The following is a 23,051-nucleotide window of genomic DNA, read 5'->3' as shown; positions in this document are numbered from 1 at the left end:
CCCTGACGCACCCTAACGACGCACCCTGACACACCCTAACAACGCACCCTGACGACACAACGCACCCTGACGAACCCTAACGACGCACCCTGACGCACCCTAACGACGCACCCTGACGCACCCTAACGACGCACTCTGACGAACCCTAACGACGCACCCTAACGACAGGACGCACCCTGACGCACCCTAACGACGCACCCTGACGCACCCTAACAACGCACCCTAACGACAGGACGCACCCTGACGCACCCTGACGCACCCTGACGCACCCTGACGCACCCTAACAACGCACCCTAACGACACAACGAACCCTGACGCACCCTAACGACGCACCCTGACGCACCCTAACGACGCACCCTGACGCACCCTAACGACGCACCCTGACGCACCCTAACGACGCACCCTGACGAACCCTAACGACGCACCCTGACGCACCCTAACAACGCACCCTGACGACACAACGCACCCTGACGAACCCTAACGACGCACCCTGACGCACCCTAACGACGCACCCTGACGCACCCTAACGACGCACCCTGACGAACCCTAACGACGCACCCTGACGCACCCTAATGACGCACCCTGACGAACCCTAACGACGCACCCTGACGCACCCTAACGACGCACCCTGACGCACCCTAACGACGCACCCTGACGCACCCTAACGACGCACCCTGACGAACCCTAACGACGTACCCTGACGCACCCTAACGACGCACCCTGACGCACCCTAACGACGCACCCTGACGCACCCTAACGAGGCACCCTGACGAACCCTAACGACGCACCCTATCGCACCCTAACGACGCACCCTAACGACGCACCCTATCGCACCCTAACGACGCACCCTGAAACACCCTAACGACGCACCCTGACGCACCCTAACGGCGCACCCTGACGAACCCTAACGCACCCTGACGAACCCTAACACGCACCCTGACGCACCCTAACGACGCACCCTGACGAACCCTAACGACGCACCCACAGGACGCACCCTGACGCACCCTAACGACGCACCCTGACACACCCTAACAACGCACCCTGACGACACAACGCACCCTGACGAACCCTAACGACGCACCCTGACGCACCCTAACGACGCACCCTGACGCACCCTAACGACGCACCATGACGCACCCTAACGACGCACCCTGACCACCCTAACGCACCCTAACGACAACGCACCCTGAAGCACCCTAACGACGCACCCTGACGCACCCTAACGACGCACCCTGACGCACCCTAACGACGCACCCTGACGCACCCTAACGACGCACCCTGACGCACCCTAACGACGCACCCTGACGAACCCTAACGACGCACCCTGACGCACCCTAACGACGCATCCTGACGCACCCTAACGACGCACCCTGACGAACCCTAACGACGCACCCTGACGCACCCTAACGACGCACCCTGACGAACCCTAACGACGCACCCTGACGCACCCTAACGACGCATCCTGACGCACCCTAACGACGCACCCTGACGAACCCTAACGACACACCCTGACGACGCACCCTGACGCACCCTAACAACGCATCCTGACGCACCCTAACGACGCACCCTGACGCACCCTGACGCACTCTGACGAACCCTAACGATGCACCCTGACGCACCCTAACAACGCACCCTAACGACGCACCCTGACACACCCTAACGACGCACCCTGACGAACCCTAACGACGCACCCTGACGCACCCTAACGGCGCACCCTGACGAACCCTAACGACGCACCCTAACGACAGGACGCACCCTGACGCACCCTAACGACGCACCCTGACGCACCCTAACAACGCACCCTAACGACAGGACGCACCCTGACGCACCCTAACGACGCACCCTGACACACCCTAACAACGCACCCTGACGACACAACGCACCCTGACGAACCCTAACGACGCACCCTGACGCACCCTAACGACGCACCCTGACGCACCCTAACGACGCACCATGACGCACCTTAACGACGCACCCTGACGCACCCTGCACCCTAACGACACCCTAACGACGCACCCTGACGCACCCTAACGATGCACCCTGACGCACCCTAACGACGCACCCTGACGAACCCTAACGACGCACCCTGACGCACCCTAACGACGCACCCTGACGCACCCTAACGACGCACCCTCACGCACCCTAACAACGCACCCTGACGACACAACGCACCCTGACGAACCCTAACGACGCACCCTGACGCACCCTGACGCACCCTAACGACGCACCCTGACGAACCCTAGCGACGCACCCTGACGCACCCTAACGACGCACCCTGACGCACCCTAACGACGCACCCTGACGCACCCTAACGACGCACCCTGACGCACCCTAACGACGCACCCTGACGAACCCTAACGACGCACCCTGACGCACCCTAACGACGCACCCTGACGCACCCTAACGACGCATCCTGACGCACCCTAACGACGCACCCTGACGAACCCTAACGACGCACCCTGACGACTCACCCTGACGCACCCTAACGACGCACCCTGACGCACCCTAACGACGCACCCTGACGCACCCTAACGACGCACTCTGACGAACCCTAACGACGCACCCTGACGCACCCTAACGACGCACCCTAACGACGCACCCTGACACAAGTCAACCTCAAGGTTTATCATTAAAAAAGACATCAGGAGACAGTCCCCCACTACCATAAATTATGCAAATGAGATTTCCGCATTTGGGAAATTCGCAGGGGTCAGCACAGCCAGAGTGCAATGGCTGAGCCTCGCCCTGGGTGAACCGCCTTCTTGATCACGGTAGCTCCCCTGCCAGGTAAGTATGACTTATACACATCGTGGGAGGGCAAGTCTCTCCAGTGCCAACATTTTCGTCTAATGGTAACCACTTTGTGTTCTGATAATATCACATCACTTCGACCTGCGTGAAATGCCGTTTAGGAATGCACTTGCAGACAGAGTGGTGAAAAAGTTGTTTATTTTGTTTACTAGATTATATCAGTGAACCACTAGATTCCCATCATGCAACACTGTAGAAAAATCACCAATGACTTTTTAATATCTTAATTAATAACCTGTCTGATATCACAAATGTATGCGATATGACGAAATACAATCACATTCAGACACACACACAGACAAATGCATGAAACCAATTGATTTATTATCGATAACATCTCACATTCTCTTGTGCTTTTGATTTACTCCGTAAAAGAAGGGTTGTAATTCCACCATGGAAAACACAGGGCCATCAGACATCAGTCCAGTTCCTCTCCTCACCAGCATTAATTCCTCTGATCATTTGAACAGGGCGAGGGAGCACAAAGCACACACAAGCTGCATTCAGTAACAATATTCTTATTTGTCTTATAAATAAAAGGCAGTTGCTCCCTGACAACACAAGGAACTTTGATCGTATTAAAAGGGCAGGGGAGACTAGCCCATATAAGCTGAATTTAGTCAATTCAGCATCAAACGCTTACTACAAGGCAGTGTTGCTGATTAAATAATGCAAGAGCACACCCTAGTGGACAAAATACTTACAGCACCTGGTATTCCTAGGCAGTCTCCCATCCAAGTACTAACCAGGCCCGATCCTGCTTAGCTTCCGAGATCAGACGAGATCGGGTGTATTCAAGTAGGTAAGGCCGTAAGCGAAGGAACAACTCTTGGTACACCATATAGAGTCAAAGTGAGTCTGATAAACAGACATTGCATTTTCACCAATTAGATAAGCAGCTTGAACTTTGGGTCACTCAAAAAGGGGAAGAAATTACATATACTGGAGCCATCACTTTTTAGCACAGATAGTTGGATGAAATACAAACAAACCTTGCTAACATTTCAAAGCGAGGGCACATATTTCAGCCTTGTGGGAAAAAATGGACAAATACAATGACTTCTGACAAATACATCATTAGCAACAATTTCCCATGCAGCTAGCCTACTAGCCAGAATAAATACACAAAAGCTCTGAATGTTGAAAAACTATTGCATTGTTCTGTGCTAAGGAGGAGCGCATGTATGGACAATTTCATATTGTAAGTGCATGGGGCACGTATGACACATCATGACTGGGGGTGGGGTTAGAGCGGCTTCTCAACTATCTCGTGATTGAAGTACCAGCTTGGCATAAATACCATGCTGCATTTCGCAACATGATGTTTCCACAAATTGCCAACAATGTTTCGCTACAAACAAATGTTTCCACCTTTTGATTAGTCCACCTTTCGATTGGTCCACAAAATCTCTTTCAAAACTGACTTCAAAGATCTCCATAAGCACAAGTCAACCTCAAAGTTTATGATTAAACAAGACATCATGAGAGAGCGCGAACGCAGTCCCCCACTACCATAAATTATGCAATCGAGATTTCCGCATTTGGGAAATTCGCAGGGGTCAGCACAGCCACAGTGCAATGGCTGAGCCTCGCCCTGGGTGAACCGCCTTCTTGATCACGGTAGCTCCCTTGCCAGGTAAGTATGACTTTTACACATCGGTGGAGGGCAAGTCTCTCCAGTGCCAACATTTTCGTCTAACGGTAACCACTTTGTGTTCTGATAATATCACATCACTTCGACCTGCGTGAAATGCCGTTTAGGAATGCACTTGCAGACAGAGTGGTGAAAAAGTTGTTTATTTTGTTTACTAGATTATATCAGTGAACCACTAGATTCCCATCATGCAACACTGTAGAAAAAATCACCAATGACTTTTTAATATCTTAATTAACCTGTCTGATATCACAAATGTATGCGATATGACGAAATACAATCACATTCAGACACACACACAGACAAATGCATGAAACCAATTGATTTATTATCGATAACATCTCACATTCTCTTGTGCTTTTGATTTACTCCGTAAAAGAAGGGTTGTAATTCCACCATGGAAAACACAGGGCCATCAGACATCAGTCCAGTTCCTCTCCTCACCAGCATTAATTCCTCTGATCATTTGAACAGGGCGAGGGAGCACAAAGCACACACAAGCTGCATTCAGTAACAATATTCTTATTTGTCTTATAAATAAAAGGCAGTTGCTCCCTGACAACACAAGGAACTTTGATCGTATTAAAAGGGCAGGGGAGACTAGCCCATATAAGCTGAATTTAGTCAATTCAGCATCAAACGCTTACTACAAGGCAGTGTTGCTGATTAAATAATGCAAGAGCACACCCTAGTGGACAAAATACTTACAGCACCTGGTATTCCTAGGCAGTCTCCCATCCAAGTACTAACCAGGCCCGATCCTGCTTAGCTTCCGAGATCAGACGAGATCGGGTGTATTTTTATTTTTTTTTATCTTTTATTATGAAAAAACACATAATATTTACAACATTCAATCAATAATCAAAAAGGATGAACAATTCATCCTTTTACAAAATCAAGAAAAGAAAAATTAAACCTATTAAAAAAACACAATCATCCACCAAAACCAATTAATAATTAAAAACAAGTTTTCCATTCGACTCAATTTCAATAAAAGTGCTCCCCCACACAAACAATTTTTCAAAATTACATCCACCATATTTATATATTACTTCTATATCTTTCTCTAAAATACTTCTAAATAAAACCTCCACACTCACAATTTTCCCTTCATAATGTCCCAAATTCCGTCTTTGTCTTACAGCGTATCTGGCATGACTAAGAACAAAATTCATCAAATTAAAATTAAAAACTTTGCTTTTCCCAGTTAACCCAAAAAGAAACAACCTCCTCCACTCAACCCCATCAACAATCTCTTCTCCCCAATGTTGTACTAAAATCCCCTTTAAAAACTTATGAAACTCTTCTAATCTACTACATTCAACAAAAAAGTGCATAAAATTTTCCACCCCCGTATCACAAATATCACATTCTCTTTTAATATCTCTATTTATTTGATGTAAAACCACGTTCGTAAAAATCCTATTATGTTTCAATTTAAAATCATTGTCTTCACATTCTATAGAATTATATTTTACATTTACATTCTTCCATATTGATTTCACATCTATATTTGCAAACACCCTAGACCACACTTTTTCCGAAGCAGGAGTTTTTATCTCTCTTAAAATACATTTTTCATATACCTTTTTAACTTTCAAACCTGACAAATCATACTTCTTCCCATTACTTTCATAATATAAAACCGGTAAACCCCTAGCTCTTGTAGCCACCTCTTTATTTATTAAAACACCCCATTCCCCAGGAAGACATCCTAATATTCTCTTATACATGTTCTCCACAGTAGTTCTACTTATTTCATCATTTTCTTCAACCACATTATCAAATATTGCCTGACATGGAAGGAACCCCGGAATGACCTCATATAAGATGTCCCCAATCTGTCTCATCCCAGCCCTCATAAAATATTTACAAAACAACATCTTATTATTATACTGTATCTTGGGATTTAAAAAAATTGGCTGATTTAAAATATTGTCTAAAATGGTACACTCATAATAAATCTTTGGTAAAAACTCCCCCCAAGCCTCAAACACTTCTCTATAAAACAAAGGTATTTTACCTAACATTTCCTTTTTCATACACATCAATAAACCATTGTCCCCCATCCTCCCAACCTCCTGCAAATACTCCTTAAAAAATATTTTCCATCCATAATCTAATTCCCCATATAAATATTTACGTACCATTTTGACTCTAATTGCTGTTTTCCTCACATTTAAATCCACCAACTTCAAACCCCCCTCCTCATAACCTGCAATCAAAGTTTTAAAAGCTATTTTCACCCCCTTCCCTTCCCATAAAAAATCAACTACAATTTTATTCATTTCAGATAAAACCCATTCTGGCATATCCATAACATTCATTACATAAATAAAAATTGACATCAACAATGAATTTATGACAATTACTTTCCCTTTTAATTTCAAAGACCTCCCCCTCCACATATTTACCACCTTCCTAACTTTGTTTATAACTCCACTCCATGTCATATCCCTAGCTTCCTGTTCCTTCACCCCTAAAAACACACCTAACACCTTAAAATAATCATTTACCATTTTAAAAGGAAAAATCTCCTCATTAATCTTTCCAACGTACATTATTACTGACTTCTCCATATTCACTTTTGCTCCTGAGGCTTTCTCATATACTTTAAAACACTCCATCACCCTTTTAACACTTCCCTCATCTCTAACTGTTATTGTGGTATCGTCTGCATATTGATGAATTAAACTAAAACCTCCTTGCGGAGTCTCTACACAATTTATAAAATGATCTTTTTTAAGGTATGCCGCTAAGGGTTCTACCGATAAAACATACAATAATGCTGATAAAGGGCACCCCTGTCTCACTGATCTCTCAAGAATAAAAGAATCTGTTAAAACCCCATTACATTTTACCCTACTTTTTGCCTTTCTATATAATAATTTTATCCATCCTATTATTCTATTTCCAAACCCATATTTTTCCAGTACCCTAAACATAAAATCATGTTCCACCCTGTCAAAAGCTTTATTAAAATCTATACTTAAAACAATTCCCCCTCTCTTATCGCTATTCATTTTATTTATCACATCTCTAAGTGTAATGATGGTATCAGCTATGTCTCTTCCAGGCACACTATAATTTTGTGTAGGTGCTATAATATCATTTAAAACCATCTTCATCCTATTCGCCAATATCTTAGCTAAAATCTTGTAATCTGAGTTTAATAAACTAATTGGCCTATAATTTTCTAATTTCATTTTGCTCCCCTTATTTTTATATAAAACCGATATCAGTCCTGTCACCATGGAGTCTGAAACAGTATTATTATCTTCCATGTATTGATACACTTCCATTAAAATCGGTGCTAAAAAACTTTCATACATTTTGTAAAACTCTGCAATTAGTCCATCTACTCCAGGACTTTTATTTATTTGTAATCCCTTAATTGCATCTTTCACTTCATCCACTGTTATCTTCCTATCACATATTTGCTTATCCTCAACACCAATTTGCACATCCACACTACCTAAAATCTCCTTTACACACTCTTCATCCACCTCCCCTTTCTTAAATAAATCCTTATAAAAATTCTGTACAGTTTCTAATATCTCAACATAATCATTTACCACTTCACCCTTTACATTTTCTATCTCACTAATATATGATTTCGTCTGTTTAGTTTTCTCTAAACCAAGAAAAAAAGACGTACATTTTTCCCCTTCTAAAACATACTTTGCCCTACTTCTAATAGATGCCCCCTTACATTTATCTATTTCACATTTGCTCAATTGTGCCTTTAAATCTAAAAACCTTTCAATATTATAAATAGGATCAATATCACATTTCCTCATTTCTTCATTCAATTTTGCTCTTAAATTATTTTCTTCTCTTGTCATCCTACTCCTCTTCTTCCTTGCATATCTAATACTAAAATCTTTTATTTTTTTCTTAACATTTTCCCACCACTGGCACTTATCATTCCCTTTTTGCTTATCCTCCATTTCATGTTCTATCAAAGATTTAAGTTGTAATCCATATTCCTCATCACCTAGATACCTTGCATTCATACACCACACTCCCCCCCCTTTCCCCTCCCTGTCTAACCCCACCGAAAATGTTAACCCAGCATGATCACTAAAAGTTGTAAAAATATACTTAATATCCTTCATAAAATTCCTTAACCCTTCATTTACTAAAACCAGATCTATCCGTGTCTGTTTCAACTCCCCTAAAACCACCTGCCTTCTAGAAATTTCTCTCTTGTTCGGATTCTCATCCCTCCATATATCAATCAAATTGTTTTCCAACATAATCTTCCTTAAAACCCCCCTAGATACGTCACTTCTAAAAATAGCTCCCCTTGCCATATCTAATCTATTCATTTTAACATTAAAATCCCCAACTAAAATACAATTACCCCTGCACCATTTCCCTAATTCTAAAAATAAATCCCTCCGCTCTATCTCATTATTCGGCGCATAAATATTTATAATCCTAAAAACCCTATTCATATATTCAAAATCCAATATTAAAATCCTCCCATTATTATCATTATATATCTTCTTCACATTTTCTACTACATCCTTCCTTAATAAAATTGCAACCCCACTTGAATTCCCTCTGCCATTGTTTACATAAATAAAATCCCTCCATATTTTTTTTACTTCTAAAACACATACATTATCCCAGTGTGTTTCTTGAATACATAAAATATCTGAATTCTTCATTTGTACTATTCTATTAAATTTTCCCATTGTTCTCAAACCATTAGCATTTATCGACATTATATTAACCATTCTAATAAATAATAAAATAATAAAATATAATTCCATTATCCTTTACCTCTTATCCAGTTTCTTTCCTCTTCCACCCTTTCTCTCCCCCTCTTCCCACCGCTTTCCTCTTCCTGTATCCTTCCCTCGTTCTTTCCATCTTTTCCCCATCATCTGTGTCCGATATCTCCTCCAAGTCCATGCTATCCAGCCAACACCCACTCTTGGCATCCACCTCCGTTGTGCTCCCCATATTCATCTCTGTTTCTGCCACCGTCATCGCTGTGCTCCCCGTGCTCGTCTCCATCTCATGTACAGTCGCCTTTGTGCTCCCCGTGCTCATCTCCGCCTCCGTTATTGTCCTCAAACCCAAAACCCTCTCCATTTCTTCACCCCCCGAGGTACTTGTTAGTGCTGTGCTTTCCCCCAAAACCTGTGAGTCCCCCGTGCTTCCCCCCAGTCCACTCCCCCCCTCCTCCTGAAACCTCCCTCTTCTTATTTCCGAGTCCATACTGCTCCCAATTTCATTTATCTTCTGGTCCTTCTTCCTTCTTCCTTCCTCCGTCTCTCCACCTTCCACCACGTCCTCTCCTCCATCTTCTTCTCCTTCTTGCGACAATACTACTGCTTCCTCGAATATTGTTTGACTCCCCTCTTCAGCCCTAACCTCTCCACAGTTGCACTCCGCCAATCTCTTTCTACATCCACCACAAAAATTCCTTTCCTTCTCTCCATCACATTCTCTCGCATAGTGTCCTTGATTGCCACACTTAAAACACTTAAATTCCGGGCAGTCTTTTACTATGTGCCCGGGTTGAATGCACAACCGACACACTCTGACCTGTTTGTCATGAATGACTCTGAAATATTCCGCTCCTTCCAACGTCTCAATTCTTGTAGAATAAGGTAATGATGTCACTTTTTCTGTAAACTTGACTTTGCAGAAACGTGTCCCATCAACCACCTCCGTTCCTGGCCAAACTCTCCTTCTTATCTCCGAGACGGCCGCCACTCCCCAGCTACTCAGCTTGCCCAGTATCACACCATCTTCTACGTAAACTGGGAGATTCATAAAAGACACCACCAATTCCTTCACATTAATATCTCTCGCCAGAATCCTTGTGTCCTTTATTCGCAATCCATCCATTAACCGTTCTTTTCCTTTTTCATTTCTCATTGTAATTTCGTACTTCTTTTCTCCTTTCATTCGGCATCCCACCACCTCTCCACACACCTCCTTAATTGCTCTTAGTAGTTCCATTGTCGTCACTTTGTCTTCTCCTTCCAACTCAATTGCCACCGTGTATTCTTTTCCATATTTCATCCCTTCTTTATCTTCCTTTTTCTTCCGTTGCGCTTTTTCGTTGTCTTTGTCCATTCCGTTTGTCTTTTCCATGTTGTCCGTCATAGTAAAAAATGAATCCAAAAAAACTCTCCCCCAAGCAGAAAAACTGCAAGGGGGAAGACTAACCAAACTTTAAACTATTCAACTGAAGAAAATAATAAATTATATTGCAAAAACCAATTAATTAACAAAAATAGCTCTCGAGCAAACACTCTCCAGCAAACACTCACTCACAGCTCAGACACTCGCACCTGTCGTCACTTCTCCAATCAGGAAATGCGCATTCAGGTAGGTAAGGCCGTAAGCGAAGGAACAACTCTTGGTACACCATATAGAGTCAAAGTGAGTCTGATAAACAGACATTGCATTTTCACCAATTAGATAAGCAGCTTGAACTTTGGGTCACTCAAAAAGGGGAAGAAATTACATATACTGTAGCCATCACTTTTTAGCACAGATAGTTGGATGAAATACAAACAAACCTTGCTAACATTTCAAAGCGAGGGCACATATTTCAGCCTTGTGGGAAAAAATGGACAAATACAATGACTTCTGACAAATACATCATTAGCAACAATTTCCCATGCAGCTAGCCTACTAGCCAGAATAAATACACAAAAGCTCTGAATGTTGAAAAACTATTGCATTGTTCTGTGCTAAGGAGGAGCGCATGTATGGACAATTTCATATTGTAAGCGCATGGGGCGCGTATGACACATCATGACTGGGGGTGTGGTTAGAGCGGCTTCTCAACTATCTCTTGATTGAAGTACCAGCGTGGCATAAATACCATGCTGCATTTCGCAACATGATGTTTCCACAAAATGCCAACAATGTTTCGCTACAAACAAATGTTTCCACCTTTTGATTAGTCCACCTTTCGATTGGTCCACAAAATCTCTTTCAAAACTGACTTCAAAGATCTCCATAAGCACAAGTCAACCTCAAGGTTTATGATTAAACAAGACATCAGGAGAGAGCGCGAACGCAGTCCCCCACTACCATAAATTATACAATCGAGATTTCCGCATTTGGGAAATTCGCAGGGGTCAGCACAGCCACAGTGCAATGGCTGTGCCTCGCCCTGGGTGAACCGCCTTCTTGATCACGGTAGCTCACTTGCCAGGTAAGGATTACTTATACACATCGGTGGAGGGCAAGTCTCTCCAGTGCCAACATTTTCGTCTAACGGTAACCACTTTGTGTTCTGATAATATCACATCACTTCGACCTGCGTGAAATGCCGTTTAGGAATGCACTTGCAGACAGAGTGGTGAAAAAGTTGTTTATTTTGTTTACTAGATTATATCAGTGAACCACTAGATTCCCATCATGCAACACTGTAGAAAAAATCACCAATGACTTTTTAATATCTTAATTAATAACCTTTTGTCAATAGGGGGAGCTGTTAGCACTATTTATTTTTTTACATTTCCAAATTAAACTGCCTCGTACTCAATTCTTGCTCGTACAATATGCATATTATTATTACTATTGGATAGAAAACAATCTCTAGTTTCTAAAACCGTTTGAATTATGTCTGTGGGTGAACCAGAACTCTTTCTACAGCGAAAATCATGACAGGACATGCGAAGGTCAGAAATCTAGGCTCTGTTCTCAGATCAGTTTAAAGCTCTGTGTGTGCCCTATGGGTCGAAATGAACTGCACCCGCCTTCCCCTGGATGTCAGTAACCAATGAGAAGTGGAATGGAGTCTCTACGTATTTCTCAGAGTTTATAAAAGGCCATGGAGTGACATGTCCGTTCTTTTGGACGCTCGTCAAGGCGCAAGAGAGGACATCAGAATGGCATGCTCAAAAGCTCTCGTTATCAGCCTAAGATATATCCGTCTGTGATTTAATTCGATATAGGTGTTAGAAACATCATAACGAAGTTATTTTAAACCGATTTATATCAGTTTATGCGAGTATATTGCTATTTTCGGAATTTTCGTAGTATTGCGCTTTGAGGATTTGGACATGTGTGTGCCACGTAGCTATTGTTAGCTGCTAGTTCCGAAGTTGAAGAGGACGTTTTACAACAAAGCAACGATTCTTTTGGACAAAGGACAACTTGCCCAAGATTCTGATGGAAGCTCGTCCAAAAGTAAGAGCTATTTATGATTTTATTCCGTATTTATGTGGAAAAATGTAAACGCATTTGTCGGCCATTATTGCGGCACTAGTCTGGCTGTAACGCACACTGTATGTCTAGTAACGTTAATTTTAAAAATCTAACTCAGCGGTTGCATTAATAACTAATGCATCTTTCATTAGCTGTCCAACCTGTATTTTTTTTGTCAATCTAATCGATAAATAATCGTAAACTTAGGTGCCTTTCCAAGATGGCGCCGGCCAGAATGCATGCCATGTTTTGACTGATTACATTGCATAACCACGATTTGTGATGCTAAATATGCACATTTTCGAACAAACTCTATATGCATTGTGTAATATGATGTTACAGGACTGTCATCTGAAGAATTCTGAGAAGGTTAGTGAAAAAATTAATATATTTTGGTGGTGATAACGTTATCGCTCTTTTTGCCTTGAATCAATGCTGGGGTGATGTTAGCTCATGTGGTATGCTAATATAACGATATATTGTGTTTTCGCTGTAAAACACTTAGAAAATCTGAAATATTGTCTGGATTCACAAGATCTGTGTCTTTCAATTGCTGTACGCTGTGTATTTTTAAGAAATGTTTTATGATGAGTAATTAGGTAATACACGTTGCTCTCTGTAGTTATTCTAGTCGCTTTGGTGAGTTTTGTGATAGTGGCTGCAATGGTAAACTATGATTTATACCTGAAAAATGCAAATTTTTCTAGAAAAACAGATGCTATACCATAAATATGTTATCAGACTGTCATCTTATGAAGTTGTTTCTTGGTTAGTGGCTATATATATCTTTATTTAGTCGAATTAGTGATAGCTACTGATGGAGTAAAAAACTGGTGGAGTAAAAAAATGTGGTGTCTTTTGCTAACGTGGTTAGCTAATAGATTTACATATTGTGTCTTCCCTGTAAAACATTTTAAAAATCAGAAATGATGGCTGGATTCACAAGAAGTGTATCTTTCATCTGGTGTCTTGGACTTGTGATTTAATGATATTTAGATGCTAGTATTTACTTGTGACGCTATGCTAGGCTATGCTAGTCAGCTTTTTTACTGTGGGGGGTGCTCCCGGATCCGGGTTTGGGAGGAACTAGAAGTTAACCTGTCTGATATCACAAATGTATGCGATATGACGAAATACAATCACATTCAGACACACACACAGACAAATGCATGAAACCAATTGATTTATTATCGATAACATCTCACATTCTCTTGTGCTTTTGATTTACTCCGTAAAAGAAGGGTTGTAATTCCACCATGGAAAACACAGGGCCATCAGACATCAGTCCAGTTCCTCTCCTCACCAGCATTAATTCCTCTGATCATTTGAACAGGGCGAGGGAGCACAAAGCACACACAAGCTGCATTCAGTAACAATATTCTTATTTGTCTTATAAATAAAAGGCAGTTGCTCCCTGACAACACAAGGAACTTTGATCGTATTAAAAGGGCAGGGGAGACTAGCCCATATAAGCTGAATTTAGTCAATTCAGCATCAAACGCTTACTACAAGGCAGTGTTGCTGATTAAATAATGCAAGAGCACACCCTAGTGGACAAAATGCTTACAGCACCTGGTATTCCCAGGCAGTCTCCCATCCAAGTACTAACCAGGCCCGACCCTGCTTAGCTTCCGAGATCAGACGAGATCGGGTGTATTCAGGTAGGTAAGGCCGTAAGCGAAGGAACAACTCTTGGTACACCATATAGAGTCAAAGTGAGTCTGATAAACAGACATTGCATTTTCACCAATTAGATAAGCAGCTTGAACTTTGGGTCACTCAAAAAGGGGAAGAAATTACATATACTGTAGCCATCACTTTTTAGCACAGATAGTTGGATGAAATACAAACAAACCTTGCTAACATTTCAAAGCGAGGGCACATATTTCAGCCTTGTGGGAAAAAATGGACAAATACAATGACTTCTGACAAATACATCATTAGCAACAATTTCCCATGCAGCTAGCCTACTAGCCAGAATAAATACACAAAAGCTCTGAATGTTGAAAAACTATTGCATTGTTCTGTGCTAAGGAGGAGCGCATGTATGGACAATTTCATATTGTAAGCGCATGGGGCGCGTATGACACATCATGACTGGGGGTGGGGTTAGAGCGGCTTCTCAACTATCTCTTGATTGAAGTACCAGCGTGGCATAAATACCATGCTGCATTTCGCAACATGATGTTTCCACAAAATGCCAACAATGTTTCGCTACAAACAAATGTTTCCACCTTTTGATTAGTCCACCTTTCGATTGGTCCACAAAATCTCTTTCAAAACTGACTTCAAAGATCTCCATAAGCACAAGTCAACCTCAAGGTTTATCATCAAACAAGACATCAGGGGAGAGCGCGAACGCAGTCCCCCACTACCATAAATTATGCAATCGAGATTTCCGCATTTGGGAAATTCGCAGGGGTCAGCACAGCCACAGTGCAATGGCTGAGCCTCGCCCTGGGTGAACCGCCTTCTTGATCACGGTAGCTCCCTTGCCAGGTAAGTATGACTTATACACATCGGTGGAGGGCAAGTCTCTCCAGTGCCAACATTTTCGTCTAACGGTAACCACTTTGTGTTCTGATAATATCACATCACTTCGACCTGCGTGAAATGCCGTTTAGGAATGCACTTGCAGACAGAGTGGTGAAAAAGTTGTTTATTTTGTTTACTAGATTATATCAGTGAACCACTAGATTCCCATCATGCAACACTGTAGAAAAAATCACCAATGACTTTTTAATATCTTAATTAACCTGTCTGATATCACAAATGTATGCGATATGACGAAATACAATCACATTCAGACACACACACAGACAAATGCATGAAACCAATTGATTTATTATCGATAACATCTCACATTCTCTTGTGCTTTTGATTTACTCCGTAAAAGAAGGGTTGTAATTCCACCATGGAAAACACAGGGCCATCAGACATCAGTCCAGTTCCTCTCCTCACCAGCATTAATTCCTCTGATCATTTGAACAGGGCGAGGGAGCACAAAGCACACACAAGCTGCATTCAGTAACAATATTCTTATTTGTCTTATAAATAAAAGGCAGTTGCTCCCTGACAACACAAGGAACTTTGATCGTATTAAAAGGGCAGGGGAGACTAGCCCATATAAGCTGAATTTAGTCAATTCAGCATCAAACGCTTACTACAAGGCAGTGTTGCTGATTAAATAATGCAAGAGCACACCCTAGTGGACAAAATGCTTACAGCACCTGGTATTCCCAGGCAGTCTCCCATCCAAGTACTAACCAGGCCCGACCCTGCTTAGCTTCCGAGATCAGACGAGATCGGGTGTATTCAGGTAGGTAAGGCCGTAAGCGAAGGAACAACTCTTGGTACACCATATAGAGTCAAAGTGAGTCTGATAAACAGACATTGCATTTTCACCAATTAGATAAGCAGCTTGAACTTTGGGTCACTCAAAAAGGGGAAGAAATTACATATACTGTAGCCATCACTTTTTAGCACAGATAGTTGGATGAAATACAAACAAACCTTGCTAACATTTCAAAGCGAGGGCACATATTTCAGCCTTGTGGGAAAAAATGGACAAATACAATGACTTCTGACAAATACATCATTAGCAACAATTTCCCATGCAGCTAGCCTACTAGCCAGAATAAATACACAAAAGCTCTGAATGTTGAAAAACTATTGCATTGTTCTGTGCTAAGGAGGAGCGCATGTATGGACAATTTCATATTGTAAGCGCATGGGGCGCGTATGACACATCATGACTGGGGGTGGGGTTAGAGCGGCTTCTCAACTATCTCTTGATTGAAGTACCAGCGTGGCATAAATACCATGCTGCATTTCGCAACATGATGTTTCCACAAAATGCCAACAATGTTTCGCTACAAACAAATGTTTCCACCTTTTGATTAGTCCACCTTTCGATTGGTCCACAAAATCTCTTTCAAAACTGACTTCAAAGATCTCCATAAGCACAAGTCAACCTCAAGGTTTATCATCAAACAAGACATCAGGGGAGAGCGCGAACGCAGTCCCCCACTACCATAAATTATGCAATCGAGATTTCCGCATTTGGGAAATTCGCAGGGGTCAGCACAGCCACAGTGCAATGGCTGAGCCTCGCCCTGGGTGAACCGCCTTCTTGATCACGGTAGCTCCCTTGCCAGGTAAGTATGACTTATACACATCGGTGGAGGGCAAGTCTCTCCAGTGCCAACATTTTCGTCTAACGGTAACCACTTTGTGTTCTGATAATATCACATCACTTCGACCTGCGTGAAATGCCGTTTAGGAATGCACTTGCAGACAGAGTGGTGAAAAAGTTGTTTATTTTGTTTACTAGATTATATCAGTGAACCACTAGATTCCCATCATGCAACACTGTAGAAAAAAATCACCAATGACTTTTTAATATCTTAATTAACCTGTCTGATATCACAAATGTATGCGATATGACGAAATACAATCACATTCAGACACACACACAGACAAATGCATGAAACCAATTGATTTATTATCGATAACATCTCACATTCTCTTGTGCTTTTGATTTACTCCGTAAAAGAAGGGTTGTAATTCCACCATGGAAAACACAGGGCCATCAGACATCAGTCCAGTTCCTCTCCTCACCAGCATTAATTCCTCTGATCATTTGAACAGGGCGAGGGAGCACAAAGCACACACAAGCTGCATTCAGTAACAATATTCTTATTTGTCTTATAAATAAAAGGCAGTTGCTCCCTGACAACACAAGGAACTTTGATCGTATTAAAAGGGCAGGGGAGACTAGCCCATATAAGCTGAATTTAGTCAATTCAGCATCAAACGCTTACTACAAGGCAGTGTTGCTGATTAAATAATGCAAGAGCACACCCTAGTGGACAAAATGCTTACAGCACCTGGTATTCCCAGGCAGTCTCCCATCCAAGTACTAACCAGGCCCGACCCTGCTTAGCTTCCGAGATCAGACGAGATCGGGTGTATTTTTTTTTTTTTATCTTTTATTATGAAAAAACACATAATATTTACAACATTCAATCAATAATCAAAAAGGATGAACAATTCATCCTTTTACAAAATCAAAAAAAGAAAAATGAAACCTATTAAAAAAACACAATCATCCACCAAAACCAATTAATAATTAAAAACAAGTTTTCCATTCGACTCAATTTCAATAAAAGTGCTCCCCCACACAAACAATTTTTCAAAATTACATCCACCATATTTATATATTACTTCTATATCTTTCTCTAAACTACTTCTAAATAAAACCTCCACACTCACAATTTTCCCTTCATAATGTCCCAAATTCCGTCTTTGTCTTACAGCGTATCTGGCATGACTAAGAACAAAATTCATCAAATTAAAATTAAAAACTTTGCTTTTCCCAGTTAACCCAAAAAGAAACAACCTCCTCCACTCAACCCCATCAACAATCTCTTCTCCCCAATGTTGTACTAAAATCCCCTTTAAAAACTTATGAAACTCTTCTAATCTACTACATTCAACAAAAAAGTGCATAAAATTTTCCACCCCCGTATCACAAATATCACATTCTCTTTTAATATCTCTATTTATTTGATGTAAAACCACGTTTGTAAAAATCCTATTATGTTTCAATTTAAAATCATTGTCTTCACATTCTATAGAATTATATTTTACATTTACATTCTTCCATATTGATTTCACATCTATATTTGCAAACACCCTAGACCACACTTTTTCCGAAGCAGGAGTTTTTATCTCTCTTAAAATACATTTTTCATATACCTTTTTAACTTTCAAACCTGACAAATCATACTTCTTCCCATTACTTTCATAATATAAAACCGGTAAACCCCTAGCTCTTGTAGCCACCTCTTTATTTATTAAAACACCCCATTCCCCAGGAAGACATCCTAATACTCTCTTATACATGTTCTCCACAGTAGTTCTACTTATTTCATCATTTTCTTCAACCACATTATCAAATATTGCCTGACATGGAAGGAACCCCGGAATGACCTCATATAAGATGTCCCCAATCTGTCTCATCCCAGCCCTCATAAAATATTTACAAAACAACATCTTATTATTATACTGTATCTTGGGATTTAAAAAAATTGGCTGATTTAAAATATTGTCTAAAATGGTACACTCATAATAAATCTTTGGTAAAAACTCCCCCCAAGCCTCAAACACTTCTCTATAAAACAAAGGTATATTACCTAACATTTCCTTTTTCATACACATCAATAAACCATTGTCCCCCATCCTCCCAACCTCCTGCAAATACTCCTTAAAAAATCTTTTCCATCCATAATCTAATTCCCCATATAAATATTTACGTACCATTTTGACTCTAATTGCTGTTTTCCTCACATTTAAATCCACCAACTTCAAACCCCCCTCCTCATAACCTGCAATCAAAGTTTTAAAAGCTATTTTCACCCCCTTCCCTTCCCATAAAAAATCAACTACAATTTTATTCATTTCAGATAAAACCCATTCTGGCATATCCAAAACATTCATTACATAAATAAAAATTGACATCAACAATGAATTTATGACAATTACTTTCCCTTTTAATTTCAAAGAACTCCCCCTCCACATATTTACCACCTTCCTAACTTTGTTTATAACTCCACTCCATGTCATATCCCTAGCTTCCTGTTCCTTCACCCCTAAAAACACACCTAACACCTTAAAATAATCATTTACCATTTTAAAAGGAAAAATCTCCTCATTAATCTTTCCAACGTACATTATTACTGACTTCTCCATATTCACTTTTGCTCCTGAGGCTTTCTCATATACTTTAAAACACTCCATCACCCTTTTAACACTTTCCTCATCTCTAACTGTTATTGTGGTATCGTCTGCATATTGATGAATTAAACTAAAACCTCCTTGCGGAGTCTCTACACAATTTATAAAATGATCTTTTTTAAGGTATGCCGCTAAGGGTTCTACCGATAAAACATACAATAATGCTGATAAAGGGCACCCCTGTCTCACTGATCTCTCAAGAATAAAAGAATCTGTTAAAACCCCATTACATTTTACCCTACTTTTTGCCTTTCTATATAATAATTTTATCCATCCTATTATTCTATTTCCAAACCCATATTTTTCCAGTACCCTAAACATAAAATCATGTTCCACCCTGTCAAAAGCTTTATTAAAATCTATACTTAAAACAATTCCCCCTCTCTTATCGCTATTCATTTTATTTATCACATCTCTAAGTGTAATGATGGTATCAGCTATGTCTCTTCCAGGCACACTATAATTTTGTGTAGGTGCTATAATATCATTTAAAACCATCTTCATCCTATTCGCCAATATCTTAGCTAAAATCTTGTAATCTGAGTTTAATAAACTAATTGGCCTATAATTTTCTAATTTCATTTTGCTCCCCTTATTTTTATATAAAACCGATATCAGTCCTGTCACCATGGAGTCTGAAACAGTATTATTATCTTCCATGTATTGATACACTTCCATTAAAATCGGTGCTAAAAAACTTTCATACATTTTGTAAAACTCTGCAATTAGTCCATCTACTCCAGGACTTTTATTTATTTGTAATCCCTTAATTGCATCTTTCACTTCATCCACTGTTATCTTCCTATCACATATTTGCTTATCCTCAACACCAATTTGCACATCCACACTACCTAAAATCTCCTTTACACACTCTTCATCCACCTCCCCTTTCTTAAATAAATCCTTATAAAAATTCTGTACAGTTTCTAATATCTCAACATAATCATTTACCACTTCACCCTTTACATTTTCTATCTCACTAATATATGATTTCGTCTGTTTAGTTTTCTCTAAACCAAGAAAAAAAGACGTACATTTTTCCCCTTCTAAAACATACTTTGCCCTACTTCTAATAGATGCCCCCTTACATTTATCTATTTCACATTTGCTCAATTGTGCCTTTAAATCTAAAAACCTTTCAATATTATAAATAGGATCAATATCACATTTCCTCATTTCTTCATTCAATTTTGCTCTTAAATAATTTTCTTCTCTTGTCATCCTACTCCTCTTCTTCCTTGCATATCTAATACTAAAATCTTTTATTTTTTTCTTAACATTTTCCCACCACTGGCACTTATCATTCCCTTTTTGCTTATCCTCCATTTCATGTTCTATCAAAGATTTAAGTTGTATTCCATATTCCTCATCACCTAGATACCTTGCATTCATACACCACACTCCCCCCCCTTTCCCCTCCCTATCTAACCCCACCGAAAATGTTAACCCAGCATGATCACTAAAAGTTGTAAAAATATACTTAATATCCTTCATAAAATTCCTTAACCCTTCATTTACTAAAACCAGATCTATCCGTGTCTGTTTCAACTCCCCTAAAACCACCTGCCTTCTAGAAAATTCTCTCTTGTTCGGATTCTCATCCCTCCATATATCAATCAAATTGTTTTCCAACATAATCTTCCTTAAAACCCCCCTAGATACGTCACTTCTAAAAATAGCTCCCCTTGCCATATCTAATCTATTCATTTTAACATTAAAATCCCCAACTAAAATACAGTTACCCCTGCACCATTTCCCTAATTCTAAAAATAAATCCCTCCGCTCTATCTCATTATTCGGCGCATAAATATTTATAATCCTAAAAACCCTATTCATATATTCAAAATCCAAAATTAAAATCCTCCCATTATTATCATTATATATCTTCTTCACATTTTCTACTACATCCTTCCTTAATAAAATTGCAACCCCACTTGAATTCCCTCTGCCATTGTTTACATAAATAAAATCCCTCCATATTTTTTTTACTTCTAAAACACATACATTATCCCAGTGTGTTTCTTGAATACATAAAATATCTGAATTCTTCATTTGTACTATTCTATTAAATTTTCCCATTGTTCTCAAACCATTTGCATTTATCGACATTATATTAACCATTCTAATAAATAATAAAATAATAAAATATAATTCCATTATCCTTTACCTATTATCCAGTTTCTTTCCTCTTCCACCCTTTCTCTCCCCCTCTTCCCACCGCTTTCCTCTTCCTGTATCCTTCCCTCGTTCTTTCCATCTTTTCCCCATCATCTGTGTCCGATATCTCCTCCAAGTCCATGCTATCCAGCCAACACCCACTCTTGGCATCCACCTCCGTTGTGCTCCCCGTATTCATCTCCGTTTCTGCCACCGTCATCGCTGTGCTCCCCGTGCTCGTCTCCATCTCATGTACAGTCGCCGTTGTGCTCCCCGTGCTCATCTCCGCCTCCGTTATTGTCCTCAAACCCAAAACCCTCTCCATTTCTTCACCCCCCGAGGTACTTGTTAGTGCTGTGCTCTCCCCCAAAACCTGTGAGTCCCCCGTGCTTCCCCCCAGTCCACTCCCCCCCTCCTCCTGAAAACTCCCTCTTCTTATTTCCGAGTCCATACTGCTCCCAATTTCATTTATCTTCTGGTCCTTCTTCCTTCTTCCTTCTTCCTTCTCTCCACCCTCCACCTCTTCCTCTCCTCCATCGTCTTCTTCTGCTCGGGGTGATACATCAGCCTCCACAAAAAGATCCTGGCTCCCCTCCTCATTCACAACCTCTCCACAGTTGCACTCGTTGGCTCTCATGCGACATCCTTCGCAAAATGCCCTTTCCTTTCCACCTGCACATTCTCTTGCAAAATGCCCTTGCTTCCCACACTTATAACATTTAAATTCAGGGCATTCCTTCAAAATATGCCCAGGCTGAATACAAAGCCTACAAACTCTGACCTGCTTATCATGTATAACTCGAAAGTATTCTCCACCTTCAAGTGTGTCAAACTTTGTAGAGTACGGCAATGACTTCACAGTATCAGTAAATTTTACTTTGCAGTATCTCGTGCCATCTGCTATATCCGTCCCCGGCCAAACTCTCCTCCTGATTTCAGAGACTGCTGATACACCCCAGCTACATAGCTTGGCCAATATAGCACTGTCTTCCATATATACAGGCAGATTCATGAATGAGACTATAAGTTCATTGGAAACCACATCTCTTGCCATAATTCTTGTTTCTTTAATCATGAAGCCATCCATTAAGCGCTCTTTTCCTTTTCCATTTCTCATCGTGATCTCGTACTTTCTTTCTCCTTTTACTCTACATCCCACCACCTCCCCACACACCTCTTTAATCGCACGTAGCAATTCCATCGTTGTGACTTTATCTTCTCCCATCAACTCCACTGCCACCGTAAATTCTTTTCCATATTTCATTCCTCCTTCATCTCCATGTTTCTTCCGTTGCGCATTTTCTTTGTCCTTGTCCAGTCCATTAGCCATTGCCATGTTGTCCGTCATTGTAAAACAAAAATGAGACACGAAACCTCTCCCCCAAGCAGCAAAAACTGCAAAGGGGGAAAAAAACGAACCAAACTTAAATGTATTCAAATG

At 40.9% G+C, this 23,051-nt stretch overlaps 8 non-coding genes across 8 annotated transcripts; all 8 read right to left on the bottom strand.

Annotated features, from left to right (window-relative positions):
• Positions 1-2,632: 2,632 nt before the first annotated feature.
• Positions 2,633-2,795, bottom strand: LOC139567205 (U1 spliceosomal RNA). The gene has a single exon (XR_011673264.1). It is a non-coding gene; the product is annotated as a U1 spliceosomal RNA (small nuclear RNA).
• Positions 2,796-3,508: 713 nt separating this feature from the next.
• LOC139567191 (5S ribosomal RNA) lies at positions 3,509-3,627 on the bottom strand. The gene has a single exon (XR_011673251.1). It is a non-coding gene; the product is annotated as a 5S ribosomal RNA (ribosomal RNA).
• Positions 3,628-4,291: 664 nt separating this feature from the next.
• LOC139567202 (U1 spliceosomal RNA) lies at positions 4,292-4,455 on the bottom strand. Its single transcript, XR_011673261.1, has one exon. It is a non-coding gene; the product is annotated as a U1 spliceosomal RNA (small nuclear RNA).
• A 7,046-nt stretch (positions 4,456-11,501) lies between these two features.
• On the bottom strand, positions 11,502-11,665 carry LOC139567204 (U1 spliceosomal RNA). Its single transcript, XR_011673263.1, has one exon. It is a non-coding gene; the product is annotated as a U1 spliceosomal RNA (small nuclear RNA).
• Positions 11,666-14,215: 2,550 nt separating this feature from the next.
• On the bottom strand, positions 14,216-14,334 carry LOC139567189 (5S ribosomal RNA). The gene has a single exon (XR_011673249.1). It is a non-coding gene; the product is annotated as a 5S ribosomal RNA (ribosomal RNA).
• A 664-nt stretch (positions 14,335-14,998) lies between these two features.
• Positions 14,999-15,162, bottom strand: LOC139567199 (U1 spliceosomal RNA). The gene has a single exon (XR_011673258.1). It is a non-coding gene; the product is annotated as a U1 spliceosomal RNA (small nuclear RNA).
• Positions 15,163-15,873: 711 nt separating this feature from the next.
• LOC139567188 (5S ribosomal RNA) lies at positions 15,874-15,992 on the bottom strand. The gene has a single exon (XR_011673248.1). It is a non-coding gene; the product is annotated as a 5S ribosomal RNA (ribosomal RNA).
• A 664-nt stretch (positions 15,993-16,656) lies between these two features.
• On the bottom strand, positions 16,657-16,820 carry LOC139567197 (U1 spliceosomal RNA). The gene has a single exon (XR_011673257.1). It is a non-coding gene; the product is annotated as a U1 spliceosomal RNA (small nuclear RNA).
• Positions 16,821-23,051: the final 6,231 nt, after the last annotated feature.

Source organism: Salvelinus alpinus, unplaced genomic scaffold (genome assembly GCF_045679555.1).
Source record: "Salvelinus alpinus unplaced genomic scaffold, SLU_Salpinus.1 scaffold_64, whole genome shotgun sequence".
Taxonomy (NCBI): domain Eukaryota; kingdom Metazoa; phylum Chordata; class Actinopteri; order Salmoniformes; family Salmonidae; genus Salvelinus; species Salvelinus alpinus.
Note: the sequence above shows the minus strand (reverse complement) of the source record. Positions and strands in the feature narration are given on the sequence as shown.